The 23193-nt window shown below is 45.7% G+C and overlaps 1 protein-coding gene across 2 annotated transcripts in view; it reads right to left on the bottom strand.

Moving 5' to 3' along the window:
- Window positions 1–17539: 17539 nt before the first annotated feature.
- CAPN14 (calpain 14) overlaps window positions 17540–23193 on the bottom strand; it is a 37173-nt gene continuing 31519 nt past the window's right edge. For both annotated transcript variants that reach the window (XM_044291781.1, XM_044291782.1), the window contains one exon: window positions 17540–17912. The gene's annotated coding sequence lies outside the window, so the exon portion shown is untranslated. The remainder of the gene's footprint in view (window positions 17913–23193) is intronic.

The following is a 23193-nucleotide window of genomic DNA, read 5'->3' as shown; positions in this document are numbered from 1 at the left end:
GCTGCCTCATAGCATTTCCTATGGAGCCCATGCCTGTAATAGGGCTCCATAGGAAACAAGCAATTTTCTCATAGACTCCAATGCAAGTGCTTTGGAGTCTATGAGAATAGCAATCTAATGATTGCATGTTATAGTTCCCTATGGGAACTATAAAAAAAAAAGTGTTAAAAAAAAAAAAAAAAAAAATCACCCCCCTTTTCCCAAAATAAAAATAAAAGAACTAAAAAAATTAAAAAAATACACATCATGGGTGTCGCAATGGGCGAAAACGCCCATAGTATAAAAAAAATTAAAATATATTCCCCATACGGCAAACAGCAAAACGGAAAAAAGCGTCCAAATGGACGATTAGCCGTTTTTGGTCGCTTCATTTTCTACAAATAAATTAATAAAAAGTGATCAAAAAGTCATAAACACCCCAGAATGGTATCAATCAAAAGTTCAGATCGCCCTGCAAAAAATGAGCCCCCCATACATACTCATAATAAATAAATAAAAAGTTATAGTGGTCAAAATAGGGCAACAAAAAATAAAACAGATTTTTTTCAACTTTTTAGTTTTTTTATCACTATCAAAACAGCAAGAAAAACTATACATATAAGGTATTACCGGATTCGTACCTACCTGTAGAATAGAAGTAACTGGTCAGTTTTATCATACATCAAACGTCATAAATAAAAAAAAACATAAAACTGTGGTGGAATTGCTTTTTCTTTTTTTGCAATTTCATCCCATTTGGAATTTTTTTCCCACTTCTTACTACATCATATGCAATATTAAATGGTGGCGTTGGAAAGTAATACTTGTCCCACAGAAATCATATGGCTATGCGAACAGACAAATAAAAAGGGAAGGCAGGGAGCGCAAAACGAAAACGCAAAAAAAGAATAAAAAACCTCGGGGGGTGAAAGGATTAAAAAATGTGATATTAATAAATATTAAGAAAGAAATCAGGACAGAATTTTCGACCTATTAAGATTCAAGGCTACATAGTGACAAGTAATCAAACCTCAAGCTCACTGAAGCATATCTTCAAGTTGTCCCTCGAGATTATCCCAATCCTTTAATATAAAGAGCAACAGGAAATGTTGTATCTAGCTTATTGTGAGCCTTCTTCCAGCCTCCTCTCATGCATGATACATCCTGATATGTCGACGTGTACAGGTGATCCTTCCCTTTAAGCTTTTTATTATCTAGTGGAGCATAAGATCTTCTCTCATTTCCTAATATAGTGATTTTAAGACTCTCCCCCACTGAGCCGGGTTCTAGAAGTGCTGCAATGAGGCATGCTTTGCATATTTATATACATTTACATAAATTTACATACATAGTATATGAAGAAATTAGTTCACCACCTGTTCCCGGTCCAGTCTTAGCTAATAAAAAGTTTGGAATGTGTTTACGATCTGCATAGTTTTCTATATACGTGTTTTGCCGTACAAATATATGCCACTTCTGTATCTGTGATACAAATGTACACTCACTCACAAAAAATAAATAAATCCCGCACCCAGATAAAAAAGTCGGATTGCTGCAAAACTCGGCCTGCAGTTATGTCTCAGATATGTAAATGATCACAGCTTTGGTCTGATAAGATACTGGGTCTTGCCGCAAGAAAGCGCAGAAATGCTTCCCCACTGCCCTATAATAAGACTCTCAGAGGCCACTTATGGGTAGTGTACCTTTGGGTAAGAGATCGTTGACTGCTCTATGAGTTGATAGACTTTGAGAGGGGGCTCGTCACTGGACTGAGAGAAGCAGAATGGTCGTTTTGATGAATTGCCCGTCATCTAGGCCGTTCTGACTAAGATGTTAGGAGACGTTGGAAACGTGAAGGCATGCATATGTTGAAAAGGCTCCAGACAGACCACCAGTATAGAATATAATTTGATACACAGGTAGATCCTGCAGTTTTGTGTCCAGGCTAGAAGCTATACCTCATCTTGTATCAGGCTAGAGACCGTATCTCATCTTGTATCAGGCTAGAGACCGTATCTCATCTTGTATCCAGGATAGAGGCTATACCTCATCTTGTATCAGGCTAGAGGCCGTATCTCATCTTGTATCCAGGCTAGAGGCTATACCTCATCTTGTATGAGGCTAGAGGCCATATCTCATCTTGTATCAGGATAGAGGCCATATCTCCTCTTGTATCCAGGCTACAGGCTATACCTCATCTTGTATCCAGACTAGAGACCATATCTCATCTTGTATCCAGGCTAGAGGCCATATCTCATCTTGTATCCAGGTTAGAAGCCATATCTCCTCTTGCATCCAGGCTAGAGGCCATATCTCATCTTGTATCCAAGCTAGATGCTGTACCTCATCTTGTATCAGGCTAGAGGCCACATCTTATCTTGTATCCAGGCTAGAGACCATATCTCATCTTGCATCCAGACTAGAGGCTGTATGTCATCTTGTATCCAGGCTAGAGGCCGTATCTCACCTTGTATCCTGGCTTTAAGTGGATCTTATCTTGTATCTCACATTGTATCCAGACTAGAGGCCATATCTAATCTTGTATCAAGGCAAGAGGTCGTATCTCATCTTGTGTCCAGGCTAGAGGGCTATACCTCATCTTGTATCAGGCTAGGGGCCATATCTCTGTCACGGCCATGCCTATGACCGTGACTCCTGCACCGCATGCGGTTGTCAGCGGTTTTGGTTTCGTTGTCAATCACAGGTGAGGGCCTTGGTTTTTGCCTCACCTGTGGTTGCTGCTGGCAACAGTTTTTATGTGGCAGCATTGCAGCCTGAGTTGTTTCGTGGCTGCTTGCTGTGTGGTGCGTGCGGTTGCATCTGGCAACTTGTGTGTTTGGTGTGCACTTCCCATGTCTGGTGTGCACGGGGTTTATTTGCCTGTATTCCCCTTTAAGTTGCTGTCTTCCCTTCCCTGGTGGTGGAAGGGTTAATTCCCTTCCCAGTGTGTGTGTGTGTCACTGGGTGTGTCCGACTGTGGGGTGTGGCTTCTTGGCCTATAAAGTCTCACTGTTTTCTCAGGTCTGGAGGTTGCTTCAGCCATGCTTTGCTGGAGCAGCCTCCTGTGTTTTCCACCTGCCAGTGAGAGCCACCCCTGTGGTCATAACCATTATTGTCATTATGTTTATGTCTTCTTGTGTGTGATGTTGTATGTGATGTTCTGTTGGGACCTTCCTTTTGATTTTGTGCAGCTTACGGTTCTGGATTCCTGTTTGCACAGGGATCCAGTCAGCAAGGCTGTGGCAGGTTGGTGGTTATGTATCCAGGTGGTTATGTATTTTGTATCCAGGCTAGAGGCCATATCTCATCTTGTATCCAGGTTAGAAGCCGTATCTCCTCTTGCATCCAGGCTAGAGGCCATATCTCATCTTGTATCCAAACTAGAGGCTGTACCTCATCTTGTATCAGGTTAGAGGACATATCTTATCTTGCATCCAGGCTTGAGACCATATCTCATCTTGCATCCAGACTAGAGGCTGTATGTCATCTTGTATCCAGGTTAGAGGCCGTATCTCACCTTGTTTCCAGGCTAGAGGCCGCATCTTATCTTATATCCTGGCTTGAAGCAGATCTCATCTTGTATCTCACCTTGTATCCAGACCAAAGGCCATATCTAATCTTGTGTCAAGGCTAGAGGTCGAATTTCATCTTGTGTTCCAGGCTAGAGGCTGTATCTCATTTTGTATCCAGGATAGAGGCTATACCACATCTTGTATCAGGCTAGAGGCCATATATCCTCTTGTATCAGGCTAGAGGCCATATCTCCTCTTGTATCCAGGATAGAGGCCATATCTCATCTTGTATCCAGGATAGAACTTATATCTCATCTTGTATCAAGGCTAAAGGCTATACCTCATCTTGTATCAGGCTAGAGCAGTGGTTCTCAACCTTTCTAAAGCCGTGACCCCTTAATACAGTTCCTCATGTTGTGGTGACCCCCAACCATTAAATTTTTTTCCTTGCTACGTCATAACTAATTGTGCTAATGTTATGAATTGTAATGTAAATATCTGATATGCAGGATGTATTTTTATAAACCAAATAAATAACTTTAAAATAAATAATAAACAACAAATACCCCCTAAAAAATAAATCAGTGGTGCGCACAGTACCCCTCAAAAAAATAACTCAGTGGTGCTCACAGTAAGCCCCCCCCCCCCCCCCCCCCAAAAAAAAAAAAAAAAAAAATCAGTGGTGCTCACAGTACCCCCCCCCCCCCCCCCCCAAAAAAAAAAAAATAAATCAGTGGTGCTCAGGGTACCCCTCAAATAAATAAATCAGTGGTGCTTCAAGTCCCCCCCAAATAAATAAATCAGAAGTGCTCAGGGTCCCCCAAATAAATAAATCAGCTGGGCTTCAGGTCTCCCCCAAATAAATAAATCAGCGGTGCCCAGGGTACCCCCAAATAAATAAATCAGCGGTGCTTCAGTTCCCCCCCCCCCCCAAATAAATAAATCAGTGGTGCATCAGGTTTCCCCCAAATAAATAAATCAATGGTGCTCAGGGCCCCCCAAATAAATTAAGCCTTGCTCAGCCAAATAATTAAAATAAAATTAGCCAGGCTCAATTAAATCATTGGTGGCAGTGGTGCTCAGCGGCGGTGTCATTAACGAAAAAACTCGGACCTCAGCAGACAGGCGGCCCGACTTACCCGTCCAGACGTCAGGCTCCTTCAAGCACAGGCAGTGATAGGACATCACTTCCTGTGCGCGAGGATAAGGGGCCGCTGCCATTGTGCGGGCGACCCACAATAGGAAGCCTCAGACGACCCCTCGGAAAGGGCCGATCGACCCCCAAAGGGGTCGCGACCCCTAGGTTGAGAACCGCTGGGCTAGAGGCTATACCTCATCTTGTATCCAGGCTAGAGGCTGTACCTCATCTTGTATCCAGGCTAGAGGCTATACCTCATCTTGTATCCAGGCTAGAGGCTGTACCTCATCTTGTATCCAGGCTAGAGGCTGTATCTCATCTTGTATCCAGACTAGAGGCTGTACCTCATCTTGTATCCAGGCTAGAGGATATTATTACTACTACATAAATGGCACCCCTATTAGTGTATAGACACAACTAAGAGCATTTTTAAAGGTGGCTCCACTCTTGACGTGTTGTAGTTCTCTATTAGGGGTTCCTGGGGAAAAAACACTCTAGGAAATAGATGTGTTGAGATGGTGGGCCAGGCCATGGATGGAGCAAGATACTAAAGCTGTAGGTGATATCAGAATTGGGGCAGGCGAAGGTGGGAAATATGTTCCTCATTCAGGAGGTGAAGGTCTATGTCAGGAACATGAAGTTAGGGCATTCTCTCTGTCATGTCAGGAGTACCAAAGGTAGAAACAGTAGCCAGTCCTATGGGACTGGAGACAGGTAAGTACCTACAAGGTGTCTTAAACAAAGAGACAATATTGCCTCAAGGTAATGACTACGTTTTGGAGATGAAGTCAAGAAATTAAAGGGAAGTCTTAAAGGCTATGGCCACCTCTTGCACTCTTTTTTTTTTATCCCTGACTTGCTTTCTAAAGAGTCTTCATTAAAATGTCTTAGCATTTTGTGTTTGCAGAGTGTGTATAAGTCCTCACCTAGCTGCTAGTGCTACTGAATGTGTTTCTGACTGCTCTCTCTGCTCTCCCCTTCCCTGCTTTCATTATTTGAGACAGTGGAGGTTGTACATGGCAGATCAGAGTCTGGAGAGGTGGAAAACATCCACTCTCTGCAGCTCACACTGGCTGTAGATAGAGAGAAAAGTTGACACATGACAGTCTGCAGGGGGAAGGCAGCAGCATCCTGGACACACAGATCCAGCATGTATTACTGGGAGTGACATGTTCACATGAGATCCCTTTTCCAAATTTTTGGAGCTAAATTTAAATTCCTTGGTAAATGTCTAAATATTGTTGGATTTCCGCACCATGGAGAGCGATCAGTGAGGGCGAGGATTTCTGTCCAATGTGCGGATACAATTCATTGTAATCCATCCAAATTATTTTTAACTTAATGGAGGCCATTCTGTGTTGTGGACTTCAGAACATGGCAATTTTTTTAATATATTTTTTCATCTTCGCATTTCACAAACCATAACATTGTAAATGTTGTCTTGACATAAACGTATGATTTTTTTTTGTGTGTATTTTCAACAGCACTCTTGTGGGGTACATCTATTGTATAATGCTTAAGATGTTTTAGGGGCACCGGCGTGAAATCAAACACAGCAATTCCACCATTGTGTTGAGTTTTGTTTTTGTTTTTTTATATTTTATGCTATGTGCCTCTGCATTTGAAAACCCATCAAAATTTTATGATTATGTCGACAGAACTGTTTGAGTGAGGGCTTGGTGTTTGCAGCAGGAGATGCAGTTTTCAGTGGTGCCATTTTGAGATACATAGAATCCAATTTTTTTGCTCTTTTTGGGAGGTGTAATAAACAAAAAACAGCTCTTTTGGATTATTTTTTTTAATGTTTTTTCATTCGTCACCATATAGGATAAAATATCATCATTTTATTATATGGCTTGTTATGGATGTGGAGCTACTAATCACGTTATTTTTGATATTTTTATGTAAATATATTTTTTACACTGCAATCTGACTGCCCATATAATACACTGTAATACTTCTGTATTGCAGTGTATTATGTCAGTTACAGTAAATCAGACATAATGCACGGTCTAATAGCCCCCTTCCTCTCTCTAACCTCTTATATGCCAAGGTCAGCAATGACTGCAGCATCTAAGGGGTTAAATTATTGGCATTATCAGGTACCGATTGCGTAACATCGCTGGCACTCATAGTTGATGCAGCGGGCACAGCTCCCGACACGCCACCATTCAGCTGTATGAAGTGCTCCCTGCATTGCCTACCAGGTACAGCGCCATATATTTGGTTGTGGCTGTGCCTGGTACTGCAGCTCACAGCGGTTCATTCCCATTCAAGCTGCTTGCGGCAGGCGGCATCCGATGTGTCTGATAATTTATCAAACTATTATAAACCTGTTTGATAATTTGAAGCTTTTAGCTGAATTAAATTGGAAGTAGAAATCCTGATGTGAGTCATCGCCGCAGACAATGGGTCGCTTCTCCTGACCACAGCTGTTGCCTATTCTGCCAGTGCATTGTGTAATATTTACAAGTTAAAGGTGAGGGGATGGTTACCATGGTAACCCGGGCACGGAGGGGGCTCAGCCAGGTATAAAAATTGATGGCGCTGACACAATGCATTTCTGACAGAATTTCATTGTAAAACATCAACTCAACGTCCAGAGCATTAACTACAGCGACATTGATGGGGGCCGTATATACTGTACTAGCAGGACGACGCGGCTTCGCACGGGTATATATAGAGTATTTCATTTCATGTTTGGGTGTGAAGTTAAAAGTTATCCACAGTGTTCCCCATAACAGTGACCTCTACAGCAGCCCTCCCCCTTAATAGTGACCTCCCCCAGAAGCCCACCCCTTTAACAGTGACCTCCACAGTGTCCCATCTTGTCAACTGTGACCTTCACAGCCCTCCACCTTTGCCTGAACCTCCACAGCGCCCTGCAACTTAACATTGACCTTCACAGCAGCCCACCCCCTTAGCTTTGACCTTCACAGCAGCCCACCCCCTTAGCTTTGACCTCCACAGCAGCCCTCCCCCTTAGCTTTGACCTTCACAGCAGCCCTCCTTCTTAGCTTTGACCTTCACAGCAGCCCACCCCCTTAGCTTTGACCTTCACAGCAGCCCACCCCCTTAGCTTTGACCTTCACAGCAGCCCACCCCCTTAGCTTTGACCTTCACAGCAGCCCACCCACTTAGCTTTGACCTCCACAGCAGCCCACCCCCTTAGCTTTGACCTTCACAGCAGCCCTCGCCCTTAGCTTTGACCTCCACAGCAGCCCATCCCCTTAGCTTTGACCTTCACAGCAGCCCACCCCCTTAGCTTTGACCTCCACAGCAGCCCTCCCCCTTAGCTTTGACCTTCACAGCAGCCCTCGCCCTTAGCTTTGACCTTCACAGCAGCCCACCCCCTTAGCTTTGATCTTCACAGCAGCCCACCCCCTTAGCTTTGACCTCCACAGCAGCCCACCCCCTTAGCTTTGACCTCCACAGCAGCCCACCCCCTTAGCTTTGACCTCTACAGCAGCCCACCCCTTTAGCTTTGACCTCCACAGCAGCCCTCCCCCTTAGCTTTGACCTTCACAGCAGCCCACCCCCTTAGCTTTGACCTCCACAGCAGCCCACCCCCTTAGCTTTGACCTCCACAGCAGCCCTCCCCCTTAGCTTTGACCTCCACAGCAGCCCACCCCTTTAGCTTTGACCTTCACAGCAGCCCACCCCCTTAGCTTTGACCTCCACAGCAGCCCACCTCCTTAGCTTTGACCTCCACAGCAGCCCACCCCCTTAGCTTTGACCTCCACAGCAGCCCACCCCCTTAGCTTTGACCTCCACAGCAGCCCTCCCCCTTAGCTTTGACCTTCACAGCAGCCCTCCTTCTTAGCTTTGACCTTCACAGCAGCCCACCCCCTTAGCTTTGACCTTCACAGCAGCCCACCCCCTTAGCTTTGACCTTCACAGCAGCCCACCCCCTTAGCTTTGACCTCCACAGTAGCCCAACCCCTTAGCTTTGACCTCCACAGCAGCCCACCCCTTTAGCTTTGACCTCCACAGCAGCCCTCCCCCTTAGCTTTGACCTTCACAGCAGCCCATCCCCTTAGCTTTGACCTTCACAGCAGCCCACCACCTTAGCTTTGACCTCCACAGCAGCCCTCCCCCTTTGCTTTGACCTTCACAGCAGCCCTCCCCCTTAGATTTGACCTTCACAGCAGCCCACCCCCTTAGCTTTGACCTTCACAGCAGCCCACCCCCTTAGTTTTGACCTCCACAGCAGCCCACCCCCTTAGCTTTGACCTCCACAGCAGCCCACCCCTTTAGCTTTGACCTCCACAGCAGCCCTCCCCCTTAGCTTTGACCTCCACAGCAGCCCACCCCTTTAGCTTTGACCTCCACAGCAGCCCACCCCTTTAGCTTTGACCTCCACAGCAGCCCTCCCCCTTAGCTTTGACCTCCACAGCAGCCCTCCCCCTTAGCTTTGACCTCCACAGCAGCCCTCCCCCTTAGCTTTGACCTTCACAGCAGCCCTCCCCCTTAGCTTTGACCTTCACAGCAGCCCACCCCCTTAGCTTTGACCTCCACAGCAGCCCACCCCCTTAGCTTTGACCTTCACAGCAGCCCACCCCCTTAACAGTGATTTCCACAGAGGCTCTCCCCCTTAACAGTGACCTCCAAAGTATGCTGCCCCTTTACCTGTGACCTCCATAGTGCCCTGCCCCCTTTACACTGACGTACACAATGGCTCGCCCCCTAAAGTTGACCTCCGCAGTGGCCCGCTCCCTTAAGTCACCTCATAATGCCCTGCCCCCTTAAAAGTAACCTCTACATCACCCTGCCCCCTTAACAGCGACCTGCACAGTGGCCCAACCTTTAATAGTGACCTCCACAGCAGCCCACCCCCTTAACATTGACCTCTACAGTCCCCCGCCACCTTAACTGTGACCTCGAAAGCACCCGTCCCCTTAACAGTGACCTCGTCAGCACCCCACCCCCTTGACTTTAACCTCCACAGTGCCCCTTCCCTTAACACTGACCTCCACAGTGGCCCGCCCCCTTAAGTAATTTACAATGCCCGTCCCCTTAACATTGACCTCCACAGTACCCCGCCACCTTAACTGCGACCTCCACAGCGCCCGTCCCCTTAACAGTGACTTGTTCAGCACCCCACCCACTTAACATTGACTTCCACAGTATCCCGCCCCTTAACACTGACCTCCACAGCCATCTACCCGTTAACAGTGACCGTCACAGTGCCCCACCCCTTAACTTTGACCTACACAGCAGCCTGCCCCCTTAACAGTGACCCACCTCCCATAGCGGCCTGCCCCCTTAACAGTGACCTCCACAGCATTCCGCACCCTAAACAGTGACCTCCACAGCATTCCGCACCCTAAACAGTGACCTCCACAGCATTCCGCACCCTAAACAGTGACCTCCACAGGGCCCTGTTCCCTTGATATAAGACTTTCACAGCACCCTGCCCTCTTAAAATGTGACATCCATAGCATCTCGCCCCTTAATATTGACCTCCACAACGCCACAGCACCCCACCTGCTTAACTTTGACTTCCACAGTTCCCCGCCCCTTTAACTCTATCTATCTGTCAAAAAAATATCTCTCTATCTCCTATCTATTATCTATCTATCTATCTATCTATCAGAGGTTGACTATGTTTTGCTCTGGAATTAGATATAAGTCCATATATGAGACATTTCCGTTATTCCCTTGGGGGGCGTCGCGGACGGCTGGTGAGGTCAGAGTCACCTCCACATGTAGTTTATGTTGATATCTCCCTGTCACAGAGACTGATGTTCCCACAGAAGATAATGGAGTTGTATGTCAGGCAGCACAAGGCCGTCATTATTTCTTATGGAAGTCCTTCAGAAAAGAAGCCAGGTCCTAAGGGGACTGCAGAGATGGCGCTGGTGACAATGGGGGCTATTCTGCTTTTCTGTCCCTGCTCAGAGATTTCTAGCATTAGGATCTGTCTCTTTATATCTCTTGCTATGGCAGCTAGAGCTCTCATAGGGATCTTCTGCAAGTCCAAATCTCCATCCACGTCACGGTCCACATTCTTGGTGGCCTGACTACCAGAAGTGTCGTCATAGGGTGACTTGGGCTTAAAAATTCTGTAATATGGTCAGAAAGGAAGTTTTTCCCAACTTTCATATAATGTTCAGGGGCTTGAAAGGAGCTGAGCTGCAACACGTGACACAGCCACCCCCGCCGGTCAGCTGTTTGAAGAGGCCGCTGCCCGCCGGTGAGCCCCACAGCCCTCATATAGCTTACCAAGCACAGCGCCGTTCATTGGATAGTGGCTGTGCTTGGTATTGCAGATCGGCCCCATTCATTTGAATGAGATTGAGCAGCATTTAGGCCACGTGACTGATGAACGTGACGTCGCTGCGCAGCGTTCACCAGAGCTCCGTGGTCTCCTCAAATCATCTTTCCTGAGGACAGGTCATCGGTTTTAAAGATTCGGACACCCCCGTTAAGATGACGCCCGATCCCCATCACAATAGACTTCTATCTTTCCATTTACAAACTGCCGCATCCGCTGCACAGTCCACAAAGGAGGAGATAGGAAGTGGCGCCATAAAGCCATCTGGAAAAATGGCGAGCGAGACGCGTCACCCTGCAATATGAGCAGTTTGTAATATTCAGCCGGTGAATCGTCAGAGTGTTATCCTGCACGACCAGAAGATCCTCAGACGCTGCTCATTCACCACCGCACAATGGGAACCATGAGCACTTCAGCCCACGAGGCTCTCACAGGCTCCACGGGCTCCTTCAGGCCTCATTACCGCTCACACAGAGCTTGCATTAACTCTGTGCCGCCATCACCCTGCTCTCGGAATAGAGAAAGCCGTCACAACCGAATCGAGGCAATTCAGAGCTAGAATTAAAGGTCCCAGGCCTTCAAGTAGATTGATTTGTTTTGTATCTGTTCGTCTATATTTAACCCCTTAGTCACAAGCCTGTTTTGGGCCTTAGTGACCAAGTGATATATATATTTTTTTTAATTTTTATATTGTCGCCTTCCAATAGCTATAACTTTTTACTTTTTTGGTTCTACAGAGCTGTGTGAGGGCTTGATTTCTGTGGGATGACTAGGACTTTTCATTGGTATTGCATTTTGGGGTGCGTACCACTTTCTGATTGCTTTTTATTTCTTTCATTTTGTGGCAAATAAGTCAAAAAGCTCAATTATGGCTTTTTTATGCTCATAGCGATGTCACACTACAGGATAATAAACACAGTGATGTCACAGTATAGAGATAATAAACACAGTGATGTCACAGTACAGGGATAATAAACACAGTGATGTCACAGTATAGAGATAATAAACACAGTGATGTCACAGTACAGGGATAATAAACACAGTGATGTCACAGTACAGAGATAATAAACACAGTGATGTCACAGTACAGGGATAATGCACACAGTGATGTCACAGTACAGGGATAATACACACAGCGATGTCACAGTACAGAGATAATAAACACAGTGATGTCACAGTACAGGGATAATAAACACAGTGATGTCACAGTACAGAGATATAAACACAGTGATGTCACAGTACAGGGATAATACACACAGTGATGTCACAGTACAGAGATAATAAACACAGTGATGTCACAGTATAGAGATAATAAACACAGTGATGTCACAGTACAGAGATAATAGACACAGTGATGTCACAGTACAGAGATAATAAACACAGCGATGTCACAGTACAGAGATAATAAACACAGTGATGTCACAGTACAGAGATAATAAACACAGTGATGTCACAGTACAGAGATAATAAACACAGTGATGTCACAGTACAGAGATAATAAACACAGTGATGTCACAGTACAGAGATAATAACACAGTGATGTCACAGTACAGAGATAATAAACACAGTGATGTCACAGTACAGAGATAATAAACACAGTGATGTCACAGTGCAGGGATAATAAATACAGTGATGTCACAGTATAGGGATAATAAACACAGTGATGTCACAGTACAGGGATAATAAACACAGTGATGTCACAGTACAGGGATAATAAACACAGTGATGTCACAGTACAGGGATAATAAACACAGTGATGTCACAGTACAGGGATAATAACACAGTGATGTCACAGCACAGGGATAATAAACACAGTGATGTCACAGCTACAGAGATAATAAACACAGTGATGTCACAGCACAGGATAATAAACACAGTGATGTCACAGTACAGAGATAATAAACACAGTGATGTCACAGTACAGGGATAATAAACACAGTGATGTCACAGTACAGGGATAATAAACACAGTGATGTCACAGTACAGGGATAATAAACACAGTGATGTCACAGTACAAAGATAATACACACAGTGATGTCACAGTACAGGGATAATAAACACAGTAATGTCACAGTACAGAGATAATAAACACAAAGATGTCACAGTACAAAAATAATACACACAGTGATGTCACAGTACAGGGATAATGCACACAGTGATGTCACAGTACAGAGATAATACACACAGTGATGTCAAAGTACAGAGATCATATACACAGCGATGTCACAGTGCAGGGATAATAAATACTGTGATGTCACAGTACAGGGATAATAAACACAGTGATGTCACAGCACAGAGATAATAAACACAGTGATGTCACAGTACAGAGATAATAAACACAGTGATGTCACAGTACAGGGATAATAAATACAGTGATGTTACAGTACAGGGATAATAAACACAGTGATGTCACAGTACAGGATAATAAACACAGTGATGTCACAGTACAGGGATAATAAACACAATGATGTCACAGTACAGGGATAATAAACACAGTGATGTCACAGTACAGGGATAATAAACACAGTGATGTCACAGCACAGGGATAATAAACACAGTGATGTCACAGTACAGAGATAATAACACAGTGATGTCACAGTACAGGGATAATAAACACAGTGATGTCACAGCACAGAGATAATAAACACAGTGATGTCACAGTACAGGGATAATAAACACAGTGATGTCACAGTACAGGGATAATAAACACAGTGATGTCACAGTACAGGGATAATAAACACAGTGATGTCATAGTACAGGGATATTAAACAGTGATGTCACAGTGCGTCCGTGAATGTGTCCGCACCTGTTCCGCAATTCTGCGGAACGGGTGCGGACCCATTCATTCTCTATGGGGCAGGAATGGATGTGGACAGCACACAGTGTGCTGTCTGCATCCGTACTTTCGGAGCGTGCCCCCGATCTTCTGGTCCGCGGCTCCGGAAAAAAATAAAACATGTCCTATTCTTGCAAAAACACAAATGCAATCGCACTCTGCCCTGCCTTTATGCCGGATGTTGAATAAGGCATTGGTGTACATTTTGGCCAAAGTGTAATAAGCCACTCACCACGTCAAGGTCGCCTTCATGAGTGGTCCCTAACACTAGTTCCTACCTGTTATGGGCCATGACAGCCACACAAAGTCCAGGGAGTGTAGGTACAGCATGCACGCCAAGCACACTCTGCTTTTAACCCCGTCCGGTGCCATAACAGCTTCCATCAAATCCAGGGATGCAAGTACCAACATGCATGCTGGGCCCACTATATACTTCTCCTGGAGCCAAATGGCTACTGGTAGGCGCTATAAAAGCAGACTCAGTTTTACACTGACTTTAAAACCAGCCTCCAGGGCAGACTAACTGGTCAGGTGTGCATGACTGCATGGAGATCGCCACGCCTCCAATATATACTACAAAGAAAACAATTTGGGGGGTTCAGTCAGCACAACCCTGTATGTCCTATTCTCCGCAATTGTGGACAAGAATAGGCAGTTCTATGGGGGTGCCGGCCGGGTGTATTGTGGATCTGCAATGCACTACGGACGTGTAAATGGAGCCTTATTAAAGCTTTTCCCACAAAACTCTATATCAGTTTGTTCTGCTCTATGACATGGTGCTTTCAGATTGCACTGCAGTTTGTGGGGACAGTTCCTGCTTAATACGTAGTCTTTTTATCGCTTCTATAATGCATTGCAATTGCTTATGCAGTGTCCTGAAACGCAGTGCTTAAGGGCTCATGCACACGACCCTTGTTGTTTTGCGGTCCGTTTTTCACGGATCCGTTCTGTATCTGAGTTTTTTTTCCTCTGATCTAAGTCCTCTTCCGTTCCGTTATTGCACAAAATATATCCGTATGGTTTCCGTAATTGATCCGTTTTTTGCGGATTGGAAATGGAAACAGTAATTTATTAATCACCAAAGACATGAGCAATATGGGCTGGGCATAGCATTTTGTACAGTATGGATCCGCAAAATACAGATGACATGCGGATGTGTTCTGTGTGCGTTCCTGTGTTTTTTGCGGACCCATTGGCTTGAATGGGGCCTCGGACCGTAATTTGCGGACAATAATAGGACATGCACTACTTTTTTGTGGAACGGCCATGCGGACAAACAGAAACGGAATGCACCCGGAGTAACTTCTGTATTTTCTACAGCCTCATTGAAGTGAATGGTTCTGTATACGGTCCGCAAAAAAATGGAACGGAAATGGAAAGAAAATACGTTCGTGAGCATGAGCCCTAATACTGTGATTGAGTTTCATGCAAATTGTGCTTGTATATGAGTTCCAATAAAGTTGCATAGGGAGGTTCTAACAAGCCTCCCAGGGCTGACTCCGTCCTGCACACAGTATAGAGGAGAAGGAGGTCAGAGTGTGTGATGTCTGAGGAAAAACTGCACCTCAGCAGCCATCTTGGAGAGTTACACAAACTGCAGAGTTAGTTCCATGTACCAGCCATAGAAGGGAAAGATTACAGAAGAACCAGGCAACTCAGAGAGGGAGTGAGAATATTGGCAAAGGAAGGTAACTGTCGTTTATCAGGCTCCAGTCTCCTTTGCATTAGGTGGAGAGATTCTAAGCTACAAGCTGCCCACCATAACCAAGGACAGAAAGGCCCTCTGTCAGAATATAGCATTCCTAGAGAGGATACAGAGGTATATGATTATACAGTACAGCAGAGATCGTCCATCCCTCCAGCCTGGAGAAACAAGGGAGAAAGATTGATTGTCATAGAAAACTGCCACTTATGCAACTTCTGGGAACTGATCTGAATCACTGTAAAAGCTGCCTTGCTGTAAATGACTTTTGCATACATTGATGACCATTGGATCAGCTTCAGTAAAATGCTGGGAGTTTGTTAAGAAACTTGGTCTCCTTATTCCACATCATCTCCTAATTGCACCTTACGATGCTGGCATCACGAACACAGGGACCCAGCCACCAAAGCACCCTAAGAGTACCCATTACCATCAAGGGCACCTCAACTTCCATCTGAATGGTGTTCCCTGCAATAGAGAGTGCCCCGGAGGATTTAGTGCTGTCTTCCTCATCACTGTACACGACCCAGGGAGCTGCAAAACCGTGATTACCCCCATCAGCCCACCGAGCACTCACATACTGCCCCTGCGGTCTGGTCCGCTAGACTTACGCAATACATGTATTTTTTCTGTCAGTGCTATACTGACATCTTCATTAGGCCCTAGGCTGCTGTGCACAGACATTGGCACTCCACTATTTCATTTTGCGGGCTGCCGATGGGAGACATGAGGGATTTTCTCCTTCTTTAACCACTAAGATGCCGTGATTGCAGTTGACTGCAGCATCTAAGGGGTTAAATTGTCAGCATCAGTGCTTTTGCCTGTTTGGGACATTACAGCAGGAGCCCGGCTTTCATGTGAGAGCTGAGCCCACGCACTCCGCTTCATGGGAGACCTGTGCAGCACCTAGATAGGGCCACCCAGTCTAGGGGCGCTTAGTGACTGCTATAAAAAAATGTGTATTGTTGGTCACTAAGGGGTTAACGGGGGTTAGAACGCTTTTTAGCCAAACAGAATTTAATGACGGCAGCGGGAGAGGAGTGTGCTGACCTTGTGGGAGGTAGTGACCTGTCCATTCATGTGATGGTGTTAATGAGGACAGGGTGATGATGTGAGGAGGGCAAAAAGGGAAAAGTGAGAGGTCATAGAGACTTACATAGTGGGAGGCTCAGGGTTTTCTGCAGCGCAGAGTATTTCAGGACAGGAGTGGGAGAGCAAAACTGTCCATTCGTGTGCTGGTGCTAGTGTGGACAGTGCTGCATGTGACAGGGGCAGTGTCAGGATTCGAGGAGACAGGAGGTGAGTCACAGACTGAGAGTTATATAGTGGTAGCAGCAGATTCCTCAGCATCACAGAGTATTTCAGGAGAGGAGTGGGAGGCAAGGCATGTCCACAAATGTGATTTTACTGAGGACAGAGCAGGATGGGACTGGGGCAGTACTATGATGTGAGGAGACAAGTGGGAGGTCACAGACTGAGAGTTACATAGTGATAGGAGCAGAATCCTCAGCAGCACAGAGTATTTCAGGAGAGGAGTGTGCTAATTTTGTGTGAGCAGTGACTTGTCCTTTCATATAATGAGGCTAGTAAAGACAGGTCTATGTGACAGGGGCAGGGTAACCAGGGGAGGAAGGAAACAGGGGGAGATCATAGACTGAGAACAGTGAAAGCAGCACAGAGCATTTCAGGAAGGGAATGTGCTGATCTTGCCAGAGTCACAGAGAGGAAGGAGCAAAACCACAGCAGCACAGAGTAGGGTCATGATGTGAGGAAGGGAATGGAGACAACTGGGAGGTCACAGGCTGAGAGTTACATAGTAGGAGTAGCACGATCCCTAGCAGCACAGAGTATTTCAGGAGAGGAGTGTGCTGATCCTGTGGGGGCCCTTGATCTGTCCTTGCATAGTATGAAGAAGCTAATGGAATGGAGGTCAGTAGTATAAATGGGCAAATAAGGCAGAACAGCAGAGTATGTAGTGATGAGACTTCGACAAAACTCAGGTTTTTTTTGTAAATATTTATTTAAAAAATCATAAATCACTCAATAATCATCATTTATACAATAAAGTAAAAAAAAGCACTGAATATAAAATACATAGAAAATTTAAGGAATAAATAATGAATCTTTTAAATAAATAAATAAATAACAGGATCTAATACAATGTAACAATAAAAAATAAATAGGCATAAAAATGGCTACATGGAGGCGCAGACACTAACCAGCAGCATCTTCATCTACATTCACAGTTCTTATAGGCTCATCTGTAGTCAGTGTAATAATCCACCGCTATATGTAATTCCATCGGGCAGTGTGGTGCCAGATTATGGGAATGGCCGGAGTATTGGAAGGCAGATTATAGAGGAATCTTCATGTATAACCGGATAATATGAATATCATCATGATTCGTAGCAGCTGTAGGCATCAGCAGAGCATCTCCCGAGTATCAGAGAGTATCGCTTCCAATCCCCCTGTACACGAAAAACAAATCACAGATGTAAAATTTACAGGTAGTTCCACACTTTTCCTTTTTTTTCTTTTTTTAGACATAAACACCTTTCCAGATGTTACATGCTGCCCAACAGGAGGTTATAAAATGCCCGACAAACAGTTTCCTAGAGTTTTTTTGTTTCATGGGATGTTTTTTATTTTTATTCACCCCTCCCCAGCTGTCAATGTGTTATGTCCTGTACCCCGAGTGTCAGTGTCTTTATCCTGTACCCCAAGTGTCAGTGTCACTATCCTGTACCCCTAGTGTCAGTGTCACTATCCTGTACCCCAAGTGTCAGTGTCACTATCCTGTACCCCAAGTGTCAGTGTCACTATCCTGTACCCCTAGTGTCAGTGTCACTATCCTGTACCCCAAGTGTCAGCGTCACTATCCTGTACCCCAAGTGTCAGCGTCACTATCCTGTACCCCTAGTGTCAGTATCATCATCCTGTACCCCAAGTGTCAGTGTCATCATCCTGTACCCCAAGTGTTAGCGTGTCATTATCCTGTACCCCGAGTGTCAGTGTCACTATCCTGTACCCCAAGTGTCAGTGTCATTATCCTGTACCCCAAGTGTCAGTGTCATTATCCTGTACCCCGAGTGTCAGTGTCACTATCCTGTACCCCAAGTGTCAGCGTCATTATCCTGTACCCCAAGTGTCAGTGTCACTATCCTGTACCCCAAGTGTCAGTGTCACTATCCTGTACCCCAAGTGTCAGTGTCACTATCCTGTACCCCGAGTGTCAGTGTCATTATCCTGTACCCCGAGTGTCAGTGTCACTATCCTGTACCCCAAGTGTCAGTGTCATTATCCTGTACCCCAAGTGTCAGCGTCACTATCCTGTACCCCATGTGCCAGTGTCATCATCCTGTACCCCAAGTGTCAGTGTCAGTATCCTGTACCCCGAGTGTCACTGTCATTATCCTGTACCCCGAGTGTCACTGTCATTATCCTGTACCCCAAGTGTCAGTGTCATCATCCTGTACCCCAAGTGTCAGTGTAACTATCCTGTACCCCAGGTGTCAGTGTCATTATCCTGTACCCCAGATGTCAGTGTCACTATCCTGTACCCCAAGTGTCAGTGTCATCATCCTGTACCCCAAGTGTCAGTGTCATCATCCTGTACCCCAAGTGTCAGTGTCACTATCCTGTACCCCAGGTGTCAGTGTCATTATCCTGTACCCCAGATGTCAGTGTCACTATCCTGTACCCCAAGTGTCAGCGTCATTATCCTGTACCCCAAGTGTCAGTGTCATTATCCTGTACCCCAAGTGTTAGCGTGTCATTATCCTGTACCCCGAGTGTCAGTGTCACTATCCTGTACCCCAAGTGTCAGCGTCATTATCCTGTACCCCAAGTGTCAGTGTCATTATCCTGTACCCCAAGTGTCAGTGTCACTATCCTGTACCCCGAGTGTCAGTGTCACTATCCTGTACCCCAAGTGTCAGTGTCACTATCCTGTACCCCAAGTGTGAGTGTCACTATCCTGTACCCCAAGTGTCAGTGTCATTATCCTGTACCCCAGGTTTCAGTGTCATTATCCTGTACCCCGAGTGTCAGTGTCACTATCCTGTACCCCAAGTGTCAGCGTCATTATCCTGTACCCCATGTGCCAGTGTCATCATCCTGTACCCCAAGTGTCAGTGTCAGTATCCTGTACCCCGAGTGTCACTGTCATTATCCTGTACCCCGAGTGTCACTGTCATTATCCTGTACCCCAAGTGTCAGTGTCATCATCCTGTACCCCAAGTGTCAGTGTCACTATCCTGTACCCCAAGTGTCACTGTCATTATCCTGTACCCCAAGTGTCAGTGTCACTATCCTGTACCCCAAGTGTCAGTGTCATTATCCTGTACCCCAAGTGTCAGTGTCATCATCCTGTACCCCAAGTGTCACTGTCATTATCCTGTACCCCAAGTGTCAGTGTCATCATCCTGTACCCCAAGTGTCAGTGTCATTATCCTGTACCCCAGGTGTCAGTGTCATTATCCTGTACCCCAGATGTCAGTGTCACTATCCTGTACCCCGAGTGTCAGTGTCACTATCCTGTACCCCGAGTGTCAGTGTCATCATCCTGTACCCCAAGTGTCAGTGTCATCATCCTGTACCCCAAGTGTCAGTGTCACTATCCTGTACCCCAAGTGTCAGTGTCATCATCCTGTACCCAAGTGTCAGTGTCATTATCCCGTACCCCAAGTGTCAGTGTCACTATCCTGTACCCCAAGTGTCAGTGTCACTATCCTGTACCCCAAGTGTCAGTGTCACTATCCTGTACCCCAAGTGTCAGTGTCACTATCCTGTACCCCAAGTGTCAGTGTCACTATCCTGCACCCCAAGTGTCAGTGTCACTATCCTGTACCCCAAGTGTCAGTGTCACTATCCTGTACCCCAAGTGTCAGTGTCACTATCCTGTACCCCAAGTGTCAGTGTCACTATCCTGTACCCCAAGTGTCAGTGTCACTATCCTGTACCCCAAGTGTCAGGAGTGTAAATTGCATATCTGTGGTTTAGTTGGGAGATTAGGTTCTTGCAGTGCAGCTCTGTTCTCATATGAGTATGTACTTATGTAACAATAACGTCTATGGATCGCTATGTGCGGTATATCTGAGGTTAGCGCCCCCTAGTTGTAAGCATCACAATATAACTACCCAAATATACAACAATGGAAAGATAGTAAGACCCCTAAAATGGTGGCAGCCTGGCATCTGTAACCTCCTCGGCGCGGGGACTGCTCTCCCGGCACAATGCTCATTACAGAGACACAAGTTAATAAAGCTTTGATGTAAATGGACGCGCGTCCCCTGATTCCCCGTCCACGGCGCAGAGCCCTGACATTTACAGACTGATGAGCCACGTTCGTCCCCTGTAATAACCGAGATGTTATCAGCCGGGTCCACGGCTAATGCGCTGATCCCACCCAGGTAGAGGCTGAAAGAACTGTTGATAGAAAACACGACGCCGTCGCCGCGCTGATTAACAGTAAACAAGTCAGATGTTATTAGCGGAACCGTTGTCAGGCTAATTGTAGGATATAATGGAAAGTGCGGTGCGCGGCTCGCTAAACGGCAGCAGTCTGCCCACGCACGTTCAGCGCACTGAGGGCTCCGCAGTCTATTATGGCTCGATAGCTTTTCGGGGCTGACTACTAAAGAGCGGCCGATATAATACCAGGTTGTATCCGGGCATTTCCTGTTTAAATGAAGACTTAACATCATCTTAAAGGGGAACAGTCAGCATTTTCTCCCCTAAGAAATTATGGGGGAACATAGCGGCAGGGGCTAAGAGGTAACCACGAGGCCCATAGCAAAACTTGTAATGGGGCCCCACTCCACCATAACCAAGTTAGGCTCCATTCACAAGTCCACAAAACACGAACACCGGCCATGTGCGTTCCACATTGTGCGGACGGCACATGACCGGCCCTGTGATAGAAAATGCCTATTTTTGTCTGTGACTGCGGACAAGAATAGGACATGTTCTATCTTTTTTTTGTGGGGCCTCGTAAAGGAACTACAGATGCGGACAGAACATGGTGTGCGCAATGTTGCGAAACGGATGAAGACCCATTCATACGGACGTGTGAATGGAACCTCAAGCTGCAAGCTCAGAATATGGAAAAATTGATGATTATTTTGGTTTCCCTAATGCACAGAGACGATGCACACAGTGATGTCACAGAACAGGGATAATGGGCACAGTGATGTCACAGAACAGGGATAATGGGCACAGTGATGTCACAGTACAGGGATAATGCGCACAGTGATGTCACAGTACAGGGATAATAAACACAGTGATGTCACAGTACAGGGATAATGCGCACAGTGATGTCACAGTACAGGGATAATAAACACAGTGATGTCACAGAACAGGGATAATGCGCACAGTGATGTCACAGAACAGGATAATGTGCACAGTGATATCACAGTACAGGGATAATGTGCACAGTGATATCACAGTACAGGGATAATGTGCACAGTGATGTCACAGAACAGGGATAATGCGCACAGTGATGTCACAGTACAGGGATAATAAACACAGTGATGTCACAGTACAGAGATAATAAACACAGTGATGTCACAGTACAGGGATAATGCGCACAGTGATGTCACAGTACAGGGATAATAAACACAGTGATGTCACAGAACAGGGATAATGCGCACAGTGATGTCACAGAACAGGATAATGTGCACAGTGATATCACAGTACAGGGATAATGTGCACAGTGATATCACAGTACAGGGATAATGTGCACAGTGATGTCACAGAACAGGGATAATGCGCACAGTGATGTCACAGAACAGGATGATGTGCACAGTGATATCACAGTACAGGGATAATAAACACAGTGATGTCACAGAACAGGGATAATGCACACAGTGATGTCACAGAACAGGGATAATGCACACAGTGATGTCACAGAACAGGGATAATGCACACAGTGATGTCACAGAACAGGATAATGTGCACAGTGATATCACAGTACAGGGATAATAAACACAGTGATATCACAGAACAGGATAATGTGCACAGTGATATCACAGTACAGGGATAATGTGCACAGTGATGTCACAGAACAGGATAATGTGCACAGTGATATCACAGTACAGGGATAATGTGCACAGTGATGTCACAGAACAGGATAATGTGCACAGTGATATCACAGTACAGGGATAATGTGCACAGTGATGTCACAGAACAGGGATAATGCGCACAGTGATGTCACAGAACAGGGATAATGCGCACAGTGATATCACAGAACAGGATAATGTGCACAGTGATATCACAGTACAGGGATAATGTGCACAGTGATATCACAGTACAGGGATAATGTGCACAGTGATGTCACAGAACACGGATAATGTGCACAGTGATGTCACAGAACACGGATAATGTGCACAGTGATATCACAGAACAAGGATAATGCGCACAGTGATGTCACAGAACACGGATAATGTGCACAGTGATGTCACAGAACAAGGATAATGCGCACAGTGATGTCACAGAACAAGGATAATGCGCACAGTGATGTCACAGAACACGGATAATGTGCACAGTGATGTCACAGAACAAGGATAATGCGCACAGTGATATCACAGTACAGGAATAATGCTCTGGAGTTTTGGATGGCACCTTCTAATCAATTCAATTGAATTTCTGAACACTCCTGTAAAACTAACCCACTTTGGTAAATATTCATCATATGGGTTGGAGGGTTGTTATATTTTTTTATCATGCAGTGATGTCACAGTACAGGGATAA

This window comes from Bufo gargarizans, chromosome 4 (assembly GCF_014858855.1).
Source record: "Bufo gargarizans isolate SCDJY-AF-19 chromosome 4, ASM1485885v1, whole genome shotgun sequence".
Taxonomy (NCBI): Eukaryota; Metazoa; Chordata; class Amphibia; order Anura; family Bufonidae; genus Bufo; species Bufo gargarizans.
This window is presented reverse-complemented; position numbering and strand designations above follow the sequence as displayed.